General features: G+C 49.0%; 1 protein-coding gene across 4 annotated transcripts in view; it reads right to left on the bottom strand.

The window, feature by feature from the left end:
- The window catches only part of ETV6 (ETS variant transcription factor 6), a 254,257-nt gene that overhangs the window by 63,573 nt on the left and 176,341 nt on the right, over positions 1 to 14,343 (bottom strand). The gene's annotated exons all lie outside the window — the stretch shown is intronic.

Genomic DNA, 14,343 nt, shown 5'->3' on the forward strand with positions numbered 1-14,343 from the left:
ACCCCAGAGACCCCCTGTGCCTTCTGCAAAGGGGGTCGCGGTGGGCAGGCTTTACCTTAGGATAACTAAACCCTCCAAAGTCAAACCGAGTATCATCGGAGACCTCCAAGCTGCTTCCCAGCTCACCTTCCGGGAGCGTCCCCCCCACAGCCAGTCCTCCAGTCTCCACCCTGGGCCTGGTCTCCGAGGTAACTCCCACAAGCCAGGTATTCCCATTTCTCTGGGTCTGCCTCTGACCTTGGATTTGCTATTTGATCAAAACTGCTTCCAGCACACAAATTCTGTCACTAGGGAATTAGAAGTTCCAAAACATTTCCTATTTTTGTCCTCAAGGTTAGCCTGTTTCTCGGCACTCGGCTCCCAAGTAGAGGTTAGAAGGGTCCACCTACATCTTTTGGCCCCGATCCCCAAAGCAAGAAGACTATATGTTCAAGTTCAGATCCAGAGTCCTATTCGATTCCTTCAAAAAATTTCTTCGTGTAGGGGCGCCCGGGTAGCTCAGGTGGTTAAGCGTCCGACTTCGGCTCAGTTCATGATCTCGCGGTTTGTGAGTTCAAGCCCCACGTCCGGCTCTGTGCTGACAGCTCGGAGCCTGGAGTCTGCTTCGGATTCTGTGCCTTCTTCTCTCTCTGCCCCTCCCCTACTCATGCTCTGTCTCTCTCTCTCAAAAACAAACACTAAAAAAAAAATTAAAAGAAAAATTTTTTTCTTATAGACTTCACTTTGTGGATTTTTCTGGCTTTCACTCAGTTTTATCCACAAAAGGGTTTTTAGCAGCAAACCTGTTGACAGCAAAGCTGGCCCAGCGCCTGCCACTCACCCTCGCAAACATGACGTAAGAGTCCTTCCCATTTCCGCTTTGGGGCAGCAAGCCCAATGTGGTGAGAGGCATGTGATATTTTAGATAAAAACTTTGGTTTTGGACTCAGTCCTGAGTTCAAATACTGGTCCTACCGCCTAGTGGGCTCAGTGCTTTGGGGAAAGTTACAGCTCTGAACCTCAGTTTCCCCAGCAGTAAAATGAGGCCAAGAATAGCACTTATCTCCTTGGGCAAATTTAAGTATGACATGAGGTAACCCTTATAAAGACTTCCCACCACGTCTGGTACACGGGAAGTGCACAGTGCGCTTTGGGGGACTGGGTAGGACAGAGGCTGGACGGCAGATTGACCGTACTTTGCCACATGTCTCCAGGAGACTGGAATCCTTCCTGCAGCTCCCTGGGGCCTCAGGAACTTGAGCAGGGGTTCTCGCAGGCTGTGAAGGCTCTGTCAGGAGCTTTGGGGCCCGCACAGGGCTTTGAGGAGGGGGCCGGCATCATCAGTGTGCTTGCAGGTTGGGAAAATGGCTCAGGAGGCGATGGAGAGAAAGGACGGGAGCAGATGAGAGGCTGGAGGAAGAAAGGTCACATTTGGAGCCCATTTGGGTCCTGGACTAGGGTGAGGCAACTGAAATGCTCACTTCGGGTGGAAATTGTTTACATTTTCACGATGAACAAAACAGCAACATTTTGACTGAAGCCATATTGAGAAGAGACATGATGAGGGTGTAGCAGTGCCAATGGAGAGGGGTTCTTAAGTTTCGGAGATAATGGACCCCTCTGAGAATTCAGGGAGACCCACGGACCCTCTTGCCGAATGCACAGGCACACGCACACGCACACAAATATTTGGCTCTAATTTCAAAGTTTATAGACCTTGTCTATAAATGTCTATGTAGCGACCCCTGGAGAATCAGGCTAGTAATTTTGAGCCTCACGTATGCAAATGGGCCTGCCGACAGGTACTCGCAATTTTGGTAAGCAGCAATTTAGGCGCGAGAAGAGAAGACACACATTCGTCTGTCCTGGTATTTTGGGGAGGAAAAGAGAAGAGAGGCAGGAAGGGTGCCCTTGTCGCACTGAGAAGCGTGGGGGGGCAGCAATGAAATGACGCAGGGCAACTGTGGGGGTCACTTCTTTATGAAATGCACACACCTGACCTTAAATATGGAATGTCCCTTCCTCGGGTATTTTAGGAATCGTAGCTAACACACGGCAAGTTTGTATTCAGACTGGTGAAGGTTAAGCACTGCAAATTATTTTAATTTATGAACAGTGAGGCAGCTGGGATAGGAGAGATACCACTGAAGGAGAGATGTGATTGAACTTCTAAAGGAAAGAGGCAAGTAAGGGCCGGATGTCTCCTACCACAGGGCAGAAAGAAATTCTTTCTATTATTATTATGATTATTATTTTAAGCTTATTTATTTGGGGGGGGGCACAGAGAAAGTTGTAAGCCTAAGCAGCTGTGCACTGTCAGCTCAGAGCCTGGTGAGGGGCTCGAAATCACGAACCGCGAGATCCTGACCTGAGCTGAAATCAAGAGCCAGCCGCTTAACTGACTGAGCCACTCGGGTGCCCCTAGAAAACACTTTATTTTCAATTTTATTGACATCTAGGCACACAAAGAAGTCCATTTTGAAGAGGAAAAAAATGTCGGAAAATAGATATTAAAAGTTGAAATGCTCCTTAAATAGATTAGGGGGCAGACTGGGAAATTGCCAGGAAAAGCAGGCACAAGAAGATTTTCTAATCATCAGTGGAAACACAGGGGTGCGGAGAAAAGAGGGATCCCTTTGGATCTACATGATCCACAAAACACAGAAGATCTACTAAGGGTGTCTGAATAAAGAAGAACGAATATCCTTTTCTCCCCCTCTGGCTCTTTTAAACCACACAGGATCGTCTCTTGTGCGGGCCACAGTCCACAGAACATTCCTTTGCGAAGCATAACAAGAGCTGAACTCATTCTCATTCTGGACAGGGCCTGATCTGCCCAGTCACTGGCATGGGAGAGGCTTTCCTTTGTGTGGTTCAGCTGCGCCTGGTCCCTTCCCTCCAGGGTTCTCTTTATTCCAGGCAAACTTAAACAAGCGGGCTGCCTTTTCTCAGGATGGAGACAGTCCCTATTATCACTGAGTCCTGTGGGGTGAACAGGAGGCTGGGGTGGGGATTGGGGAGGGGGGAGCGGAGAGGGAGGGGCTGGCGAAAGGGAGCCTGACAGAAGCGTTTAACTTTTACAATGTTAACTCCGCAGGCCTTGGAAGACACAACCACGGCCCAAAAGGCAGATGTGACCAGGGTTCAAGCAGCCTACCACCCTTATAAAACGATGCTTTTCTGGAAAATATCTTCTTTTAAGGAGAATTCTCCCTCCCCCTCCCCCTTTCTTCCATCACCTCCTTCCCTGACTCTTAGGAGAGGGATTCTGAGCACTTCCAAGGCCCCATCGGTTGCCTTTTGGTGCCCAATCATCGCTCCTTCTCCAGGCTGCCTGAGCTGAAGCTGAATCAGCATTAGGAGGGGCAAACGGGGCAACAGAGGCCGGGTGAAACCATTTCAACAGATTTATGGACGCCTCATGAAACGAAACAAAAAATCAGACTTGTAAAAGCAGCTTCTACTTAAAGATAACTAGCATTTGTGTGTGTGTGTGTGTGTGTGTGTGTGTGTGTGTGTGTGTGTGTGTCTTCTCTGCCTCGTCGCTTCTGTGTGGAGGAAATTCACAGGCAAATGGCTTTTGTAGATTTAGCCACTAAAAAAGTTGTAATCTTTCTTTCTCACCAGTTAAACTCCCTGGTATCTGAGTTGCGAAGGTTACTAATCCCCTGGTTTCAGGGCCTAAGATGCTTGCTGGGGAGTCAGGAAGACGAAAAAAACAAAAACAAAAACCAACAAACAACAACAAAAAAAACAAAGCAAAAGCAACCCATGCCGCCTTCCAGAACCGCAGAAACATTCCGTGGCCAAAGGGAGACTCTCTCTTGCTGCCAAGTATCCTTCTCTTTGGCTCTGTTGTCTAGTCTGCAGTTTTATTCACTCCTTTGGATGGAGGCACGAAGACGTCTGTGGAAGGGGAGGCTGGTAGAGGGAATACACTAAATCAATATAATCCGTTCACTAGGCAGGAACGGATGCCTAGGCAGTTTTGCTAGGCAGTCAGATGAGCGTGTCAGAGGAAGGAGTGAGAGGACCCTCAAGTTTGAAGGATAGTGGGGGTCTGAAGCAGCCAGGAGGCAGAATGTTATAGGCGCCTGAGGGAAGGAAATTTTGTTCACTTTTACCTACAGATGTTTCTGACGTATGATTCTTTTTTTTTTTTAATGTTCATGTAGTTGAGAGAGAAGAGAGTGCACCTGAGCATGGGAGGGGCAGAGACAGAGGGAGACAGAGAATCCCAAGCAGGCTCTGTGTCATCAGAGCGGAGCCCCGGGCAGGGCTTGAACTCACAAACCGTGAGATCATGACCTGAGCGGAGAGCAAGAGTCAGACGCGTAACTGACTGAGCCACCCAGGCACCCCCCGTACAACTCCTTCAAAGGAGCTTTTACTTCTGCACTGGGAACGGTGTGAGTGTTTATAATACAGATGTTGAGTGTCCTGAGTTCTGGAGACAGACAGGGCTATGTCTGTTTTTTAACTTTGACTCGAGAGTCTGCAAAACAGCTGCCCATCACTGACAGCCCAAGGAAAGTTCGTTCACACAGCGCACAAACGCTCCCCCGAGGCCGGGGCAGAGCGTGAGCCAGGTGAGGCCTCCAGGTGGTCGGCAGGCTGACCTCCCTATTGTCCTGCTATTTATAAAGCATGCCGTCTACTTTGGTTTCTTGGCAAGAACTGCTAATCTGCTGGAAACATGAAATTTTGCCTTTAGCGACTTGATTATAAAATAAAAATCAAATCCTGTTTCCGTCACCTACTAGCACAGCAGCTGTAGGGGGTTCAATGGTGGCCCCTGCCCCCAAAAGATATGTCCATGTCATAATCCCTGGAACCTGTCAATGTGACCTTATTTATTTATTTATTAAAAAAAAAAAAGATCTTTGCAGATGTAATTGAGGTCGAAATCTCGAGATGAGATCATCCTGGATTATTCAGGCGGGACCTATATCTAATGACAAGTGTCCTTATGAAGGAACACAGGGGAGGGACAGAAGAACAAAAGAGGGCCATGTGAAGACAGGCAGAGACCGGAGTTATGCAAACCTCTGGTTTCCCTCCTGACAGGCTTCTATTATCCACATACTGAAATTCCCTTGCCTCTCTCCAATAGTTGTCACTTTCTCTTGAATCTTCAAAAATCGCTTACTTCCCTTTCATTTCAAACAATTTCCAGTGTTTCACCTTCTGTTTCTCTTCAACATGGCCGTTTATGATATATTCATCTTGAATTCCTACTAGTTTGCTCTTCATTTCTGAAATGATTTTTCTTTCATTTTTAAATGTTTCCTGCGTTCTGGCATCTTCGTTCTAAGTTTTCCTAATTCTGGTTTATTTGTCTACCCCCGCCCCTCCATATTTAATAGCATTTTCTTAATGAATTTTAGCTCATCTGGATGGCAGGTTACAGTTGTTGAATGGTTCCATAGCCATGTCTTTAGGACACTCTTGAGGAGTGCTATTCTGCTTCTTACTTTCTTTTATCTTCTAAAAACTTTGTATGGGACTTGACCTCACTACTTTCCTATTGCGCGGTTTCATGTGAAATTGATTTTCCTGAACTTTTAGAACAAGGCGTGTTCCAACTTTACAAAGCTCTCTCTTCTATTGTGTTGACGGAGTGCTCGAATATATGGCAGCTTGCTGGTTGAAATTTCCTCCTTCTGTTTCCTTTTGGGGACCTTTCTTCCTTAGTCTCTGTTGTTCCTCTCCTATTCAACTTGCTTTCACTCTGGCAGCCTCTCAGTGTGGGGTCTTCCTGGAAGAAGGACCTGGCTGGGAAGTTCCCGAGATCACAGCTGGAGCGCTCCAGACCCTTTAGACCTTGCCCCGTGTGCACTGGCTGCCTTTGGAAGCAACGAGAAGATTGTCACTTTCAGCTGCCCCTCTCAAACGGAGCCTCCGCAACGGCCGGTGAGCTCCTCTCGGCTGCTCTGGGCTATTCCATCAAAAGCCCCACTGGATCTTGGGGCTAGCTTGTCAGCAGTTTTGCTCTTGTCCATGGGCTCTGGCCACGCGACCGTGTTGTGGGTTCGGAGAGACGTTGAAACTGACACGGCTGGCGTGCCATCGTCCCAGACTCTGTCCCAGAATACTTCCGGTTTGCAAGGGCAGCACGCCCCTGGTATCTCGTAAAAGAGAGCACCAACATTCTTATGTCTCTGGACGAACTCTTGCTGGGGTTTGTGGCAGTAAGTCAAAGAAGTGCGGTCCTTACTCTGAGAGGTCTCTGGCCACCCGAAGGGAGTCACAGCCCACGAGAAAGCAGAGACCCAGCATCCGGAAGGGAAGACACGATCAAATGGCTATAGCCTCGATGGGCATCAGATGCCAAGGGAGGGAATACACGGCTTCTTTCATGGAAAGGACTGAAGGACTATTCTAGTGAAGATAAAATCCTCCAAATGGAAGGAATGGATGGTGGAGATGAAAGTGACAGCAGTGACAGCGGCAGAAAGACCCCCAACCTTCTGCCGTCCTTCCCACTTCCCATCCCAAGAAGGCAAGACTGACAGATGTCAGAATTTTTTTTATTTTTTTATTTTTTTATTTTTGGGACAGAGAGAGACAGAGCATGAACGGGGGAGGGGCAGAGAGAGAGGGAGACACAGAATCGGAAACAGGCTCCAGGCTCCGAGCCATCAGCCCAGAGCCTGACGCGGGGCTCGAACTCACGGACCGCGAGATCGTGACCTGGCTGAAGTCGGACGCTTAACCGACTGCGCCACCCAGGCGCCCCCAGATGTCAGAATTTTAAAGACTTCACGAAAATTCGACTGACTCAGCCTTTGGCTGGACACCTCAGTCCTCCTAGATCGGGGGGGCGGTCTCCTCCAGTGAGTGCCCTTCATGCTCAGCGACCAACCACAGCTCAGAGAAACAAGGAGTTACGTGTTAGCCACAGATTTCCCCACGCGAGCCCTAGGAGGAGCGAGTCAGCCGTTCATTCCAGAAAGAGCCCCACACAGCAAGGCCGCGGGCAGCTGGGCAGGTGCGGCTGGGCTTGCTGTCCACTCTAACTCGACTTTCCTGCTTTGAAAAGCCTCCTTTCTCTGTCGGGTTGGGTCTGTTTGGAAAGCCCGACCCGTCCCTGACGCCCCGGTCTCATCAAAGGATGCGGCCACATAATGATCATTTTTTCAAGTGGCTTTTTTAATGCAGCCTTTGGAAACTTTGCAAGAAATGTATCGATTTGAAATACTCAAGCTGAATTATTGAGCTTTGGCGAAGGGAAATAAATCTTTCCCACTCTCCATGCCTGTTGCCAAGTGCAGCTTCCAGGAAGCAATGACTGTCCTTTCTGGAATCGAAGCAAAAACTCAAAACATTCTATCACCTTCCCTCTACTTCACCCCTCCCCCTGTCTTCACTGGCAATTCACTGACAAAAGCACTTTACATTCATTGCTCATTTGCCTGAATAGGCATCCGAATTAGCAATGCCCAAATTAGTAATGCCTGGCTGAGGCAGCTTCCTAAATAATGAGGCCGGATCGCTTTGGCAGACCCGGAGGCCCGCGGAAAGCAAGCCTGCAACACGTCATTAGGTGAAACACTCTTCCGGTTTTATAACCAAAACTTCCCCTACAGACCTGGATGTGTCAGGTAGAGGGTATATGTTCACTGATGCCAGAGGTTAGCAAGACCGGGAGCCAGGGCTGGGGTAGGAAGGTGGGGAGAGTGCACGGGAAAGGGGGCCCTGTGCCGGAGTGTTCTAACGCACATGCCAGCATGAACACAAAAACTTCCTGACATCTGCCGTTTCTTTCATTTCAGTCTGGGGTGATCATCTCACCTGGCCGTGTTCCAGGGGAATTCCCATCATTACCACCAAAGCACAGCTTGGTCTCATTGTGCTAAGTGCTCATCCGTCCATCTCTCCATCCACGCACCCATCCATCCAGCCGATTAGGCACCCCCTACGGACTGCATCTTGTGCAAGGTGCAAGGTCCATCAAGGTGAGGGACACAAGGCTTTAAAATCTCGGGGCGGGGTGGAAGCAGGGAATGTAAGAGACGGTCGGCAGGCCAGTGCATTAGTGCAGGGCCAGGGAAGAACTGAAGGGTGGGGAAGGGAACTGAAGGGAACTGAAGGGAAGCTTTCCTGGCAGAGGGAACAGCAGGTACAAAGGCCGGGACCTACGAGAGAGCCAAAGCAGTTTGGGCAACGGAGGAGTTTCGCCAGGACAAAACGCGGAAATGCACGCGAACCTGCATTTATGTGAGGGGAGGGAGCAAGAAAGCAAGAGCTCCACGGTGATGCTGAAGAGGCACGTGAGACCTGATCTGTCCTAAACGGCCCTCCTGCCGTCACCTGCCCAACTGCTGTTCGAAGTCCTTCCCGTCCCAGAGAACGCCCAATCCATCCTTCCAGATGCCAGGGCCCCAACGCCTTGCAGCCACCCAATCCACAGGTGAATGCTGTTGGCTCTGCCTTCAAAATGCATCCAGAATCTGACCACTGCCACCACCTCTGCTGCTACCAGCTTCGTCCCAGCCACCATCATCTCCCGCCTGGACTTCTGGCCCTGCTCCCCGACTGGTCCCCCAGCTTCCTCCTTTGTTCCCCTAGAGTCTATTCTCAACATACAGGCCAGAGGGATCCATTAAAACATGTCCCTCCTCTGCCCTGAATTTACATGGTGTCACCCCTCGTCTCAAAATCCTCCAGGGGCTTCCCAACTCACTCAGAGTAAAGGTCAAAGTCCTTAAGATGACCTTTAGGGCCCCACATGATCTCTGTCTGAACCCATCTCCTTCCTTCCTTTCCCTCCCTCATTTTGCTCTAGCCACACCGACCTCTTTGCTGTTCCTCAAACATACCAGGCACATTCCTACCTCAGGGCCTTTGTACTTGCTGTTTCTTTAGCTGGTGTGGTTTCTTAGATATCCTCACTTCCTTTAAATCTTCCCTGGATATTCCACATAAAACTACAAATCTCTGTTCTCAGACTCCTCCTTATCTTCTTTCTTGCCTTATTTTTTTTTCCTTAGCATTTATCACTAATCTATATACTTCACTATTCATCTTATTATTCATTTTCTTCATTAAACACACCCCCCCCCCCGCCTTGTTATTTATTTATTTTTGGTGTTCACCAGATCAAAGGATATGCCTATAAAATTTGTTTTAAATGCAATCTTATTCTCTGGAAAGCTATTCAAATGAAGCAAATGTTACCATCATTAAAGTTCTTTTATCTTAACATCCAGTCTCTGAATATGCTTTCAAAAAGCCTTTGTTATGACTCCACAGGTAGACTCCTGATTAAATATATTTTGATCTTTATCGTAATTAGTTACAAAAACCGATGACAGCAGTGAAGGAACTGTTTTGATTACTGCTCTATCCTCGATGTTTCAAGCAGTTTCTGGTACACTGTGTTCAGTAAATATTTTTGAATGAATGAGAAGCTACGCCCTGCGAAGGAGAGACGGTATAACATAGTGGCTAGGAGTGTGGCCCCAGGGCCAGGCTTCCTGGGTTTGAATGTCGGCTCCCCAGGTTTGAATCTTGGTTCCCTAACTTACTGGCTGTGTGATCTTGGGGCAGCGACATCCCTTTCTGCACCTTGGTTTCCTCAATGGTAAAAGTGGGATAGAAACAGGACCTACGTCGGAGAGCTGTGAGCATCAAGTCCTACACTTGGAATAGTGCCTGGCACAGATGAAGCACCTGATAAACGTTAGCCATTATGAGGAGGGCCTTTGTCTGCTGTACTGAGGACTTTAGACTTTCTCCTAAGGCTGCTAAGAGGCATTGAAGGATCTTTAACAAGGGAGTAACATAATCAGATATTGTTTTCGAAGGGTCACTCCAGCTGCAGAGTGGAAGATGAATTAGGACAGAGCAAGACTGGTACGAGGAGAGCAGTTAGAGGCCGTTGTAGGAATGGGGGTGACAGACATCGTTAGCCTGAGCTAAAGCAGAGGGAAGGGAGAAAGGTTGGGCTCAAGATATCATGGAGGTAGGATTGACGGAAGTTGGAGATGAACTCTGGAGGAAGCAGGCAATGACAAAAGCCAGGCTTCTGATTCCTCCGACGAGAGAGTGGTGCCCACCCACCCTTGCCCACAGAGGACTGACGGGGAGAGAAATATATTCATTTTGTTTACCAGGAGAGGACTGCGGGGCAGCTAGGGGAGTGGCCCCGTCTGGAGTCGTGTATGTACACCTGGTACTGAAGGGAAAGACCTAGGCTAGATATAAAAGATAGTTAGGAGTTATCATACGAGCGATTTTTGAAGCCCCTGGGGGAGAGGAGACGGAAAGAAACCATTGAAGCGGTAAACCATTTCAAACAGGTCCACCCCTCGAAGGATGGGGCAGCAAGAGACAAACCAGGGGCGAGTACATCTCGCAAGCCGAGACAGAGTGTCAGAGACACTCTTTTCAGAGAGCTCTTGTCAGAATCTTGGCTGTGAAGGAAAAAAAGACACGGGGTGGTAGTGAAGAGCGATACAGAATCCAGGCAGGCTTCTTCCAAGATGGAAGGAACTGGTTGCACCAGAGAAAGAGTATGGAGAAGGGACAGGGTAACCAACTGGGGAGGCTGGGGTAGAGGACGTTGAGCTCTGAGGAAAGAGCAGGAACACATCTCATTAGGAAAGGCCCCATGTGTCCTGCAGCTAGGGCCTCAGGCAGATAAGCGAAGGGTGCAGGCGAGGGCTGAGGTGGGCTGACTGTTGGGAGAAGGGTGGCACTGGAGGTTAGGGAACCTGGCTCTCGACGGTGACGCCAGCCACAGGGAACACGAGAGTGCTGTCGAGGGGCGCTCGAAGGCTTGAAGAGCAGTGGCCACATGAGGGTCGTACAGTGAACAAAGGGAAGCCGACCCATTCTCTCCTGGGCATGCAGACGGGAGGCTCAGAGATGCCAAGCTCCCCATGGCAACGGGCATAAGACCCAAAGCACAAAGTTATTCAGAGAGGACATACAGTGTTCTCAGGGAAGTCTTCCTCAAGGACCATTCCCATTGCTCCTTTGATGAAAAACCTTCAAGACTCTGCACCAAGGCATACACAATAAAACCGCTCTCTCTTTTTTTTTTATTTTATTTTATTTTATTTTTTTTTTATTAAAAAAATTTTTTTTTTCAACGTTTTTTATTTATTTTTGGGACAGAGAGAGACAGAGCATGAACGGGGGAGGGGCAGAGAGAGAGGGAGACACAGAATCGGAAACAGGCTCCAGGCTCCGAGCCATCGGCCCAGAGCCTGACGCGGGGCTCGAACTCACGGACCGCGAGATCGTGACCTGGCTGAAGTCGGACGCTTAACCGACTGCGCCACCCAGGCGCCCCAAAACCGCTCTCTTTAAAGACACATTCAACACCTACCCTTTTCCCTTCCCAAGACCTTTTACTGACACCCCCTTTACACCCGTCCTGGTCCAGGCTCTCTCCAGCTGTGTCTTAGCTCACAGGCTTGCTTCTTCTGACCGGAGTCCACATTCCTCCCACGAGGGCCTGCTGAAACTCCCCCCTCCTTTAATGCCTGGAAGGAAAGTCACTCTTTCCGTGAATGAAGCCTTCTTCCAAAAAATGTCTTCCCTCCTGTCTTTTTGCTCCCAGGGTGCTCTGAAGCTGTATATACAATTTCCAGAAGTTGTGTTAAATTGGATTTATCCGGGCTCATGTCTTCTTCCTCACTAAGCAATAAGCTCCGAACGCAAGCCTATTTGTGTTTGACTCGGTGCCCCCCAGGGAAGTGTTCGTGCACTTGACCTGGCATGGTGGAGGGCCTGGGTGTGCCATTTGCAGCCACAGAAAGGCCAGGAAGACTTCTTGACAAGTAATGAAGTGTATTAAAATTGAATATACCCTATCAGTGTATCTTTCTGGCTAGAAAAGCATATTCCTGGTTGAGTAGGCACTGAGCTAGCTCATCAGTGGAATTCATCCTTGGAGTTCCAATACGAGGCCAGTAGAGCACATTTTAACCCCTAATCAACCTAATGGGAAGGGGAATCAACCTTCCCCTAATCCAGGAAGCTCCCCTTCCTTCCTCAGTTTTCCTCTCTTGGCATCTTAGAGACATTTTTCCTTTCTGATATACTTCATCGTTAACCCCTATTTCTTCAACTTCGTAATACCATATAGCAGATATGGGAGCATCACACACACAGGATCTCTTTTGTTTTTGTTCTCTTTGCTTTTAAGAGAATAATTACTGAAAGAGTATTAACTTCTGGCACTTACTTTTGTTTTTTTTAAGTTTATTTATTTGGAGAGAGAGGGAGAGAGTGAGCACAAGTAGGGGAGGGGCAGACAGAGAAAATCCCAAGCAGGCTCCACGCTGTCAGCTCAGAGCCCAACGTGGGGCTCGAACTCACCAACTGTAAGATCATGGACCTGAGCCAAAACTGAGAGTTGGATGCTTAGCCAACCGAGCCACCCGGGTGCCCCTAACTTCTGGCATTTAAAGGAAAAACGTAAGTTGAGATTTTACCATACGCCTGGTGCTTTGGGGATACTATCTGTTTGAGCCTCACCACAGCTCTGGAAGGGGACATTGTTGCCGTCACTTGGCAGATGAGAAAGTGCAGGCCCGGGCAGAGGGGTGACATAGATCCTGAGTCCCATGCATGGTGGAAGCAGGACTCACAGCCTAGCTTGTCCGACTCCAAAGTTCAGGTCCCCCCAGCCTCCCAACATCACTGCACACCACCGGGTGGCTCTAAGGGCTGGGGAGCCCCGCCCCCTCCATCCTGAGGACGGTCATGGGACACGCTATCTCTGACTTGGGACTTTGATCATTTCCATTCTAAGTGGGCTGTGAGTCCAACGGAAGGATGGAAAGAAGGTGGAATCTGGTTAAAGTTTCCATTTGCTATGGAGAAATATCAAAGGAAAAGCAGGAGACAGCTGAAACTGAGTGACTTAATGCCATCAAATTGTCAGCTGCAGCACGGACCCTTTCGCTGACACCTCCCACCCTTTCTAACTCAGCCCCCGGCTCTGTGGCACCCCACCAGCCTTTGGTTTAGACAGAGGAAGAGGGCCGACTGCAGGCACACAGAGGGAGAGAGACAGGGAAGCCAGGAAGGCTTCTTTCCCCCTGCTCATTAGTCTCTGTATATCTTGAGATCTCTCCTCTACCCAATAAAAAGTAAAAGGGTCAGGTAGCTAGCTGAGCCCCAAGTTGGAGCAGTGAACTCTTTTATTTTTAATTGTTTTAATGTTCATTTATTTTTGAGAGAGAGAAAGAAACAGAGCATGAGCGGGGAAGGGGCAGAGAGAGAGAGGAAGACACCGAATCCGAAGCAGGTTCCAGGCTCTGAGCCATCAGCACAGAGCCCGAGGTGGGGCTTTGAACTCACAAACTATGAGATCATGACCTGAGTTGAAGTTGGACGCTTAACCCACTGAGCCACCCAGGCACCCCTGGAGCGGTGACCTTTTTAAAACAGAAAGTCGACTACATTATTGCTTTGCTTTAAATTTTCAGAAACTTCCCAGGGCCTTTCTAAGCTCCTACTTAACTTGCCATGTCGTCCTCCGGCTGACCCAGCTCCAGGCGCATGGGCACGCTCGAAATTCCTAGAAGCACTGTGTTCTCTGGCTTTTGCACAGACTACCCCCTCTGCCAGGGTCGGGCTGCTTCTGTTTGCTGCCCGGCGAACCATGCACACTTCAAAACAGACTAAGATTCCTCAGGGGCCACCTTTTGAAATGGACACGTCATTCTAAGAAGTGTGAACAGTGGGTGCAGGGGGCGGGGTGGGGGCACGGAGGAAAAAATGCTAATGGAACTGCCTATTGCATCATTTTTTGAGTTTCAAACTCTACAACAACTTCAGGTTCCAGGCATTTCTCTTATACCCAGCGTACCCGTCTCTGCCCCCGGTCACATGAATTTATTTGTTGCGTCTTGTCCACAAATATCCCCGAGCCTAAGTCAGCATTCCTACCAAGTCCTTCCCCTGGATGTCCTTGTCATCTGAGCTAAATCATGGGAAAGGGACACATGACCTTATACCTGGCAACAAAGGGCTTTCAAACACTTTATCTCATTTGGCTCTCCTAATAACCATGTGGGTCCGAGGTGCAGGCATTACTGTTCTTATTTCCGGCTGTGCAGCCAAAGGGGCAGGAGGCTAACCGGCTTGCTCAAAGTTGTCTGAGCTTCGCATTGAGGTCTTCTGGCTTCCAGCCCAAGGTCTGTCTAACCCACTGAGCTCCGAAAGTAGAGGTGGCCCCATGGGTCAGTGTCCTCAAAGGTCACCTCAAAACTCCTCCGCCTGTTTTCAACCCAGCACTGGGGGACCATTCACCTTAAAGGGTGACTGTATTGTATCAGGGAATTATGGGCATCAAGGAATCACGGATAAGGAATTAGAAGGCTTTGTCTAAGCCTGCCTCAT

The sequence above is a fragment of the Neofelis nebulosa genome, chromosome 8 (assembly GCF_028018385.1).
Source record: "Neofelis nebulosa isolate mNeoNeb1 chromosome 8, mNeoNeb1.pri, whole genome shotgun sequence".
Lineage (NCBI taxonomy): Eukaryota > Metazoa > Chordata > Mammalia > Carnivora > Felidae > Neofelis > Neofelis nebulosa.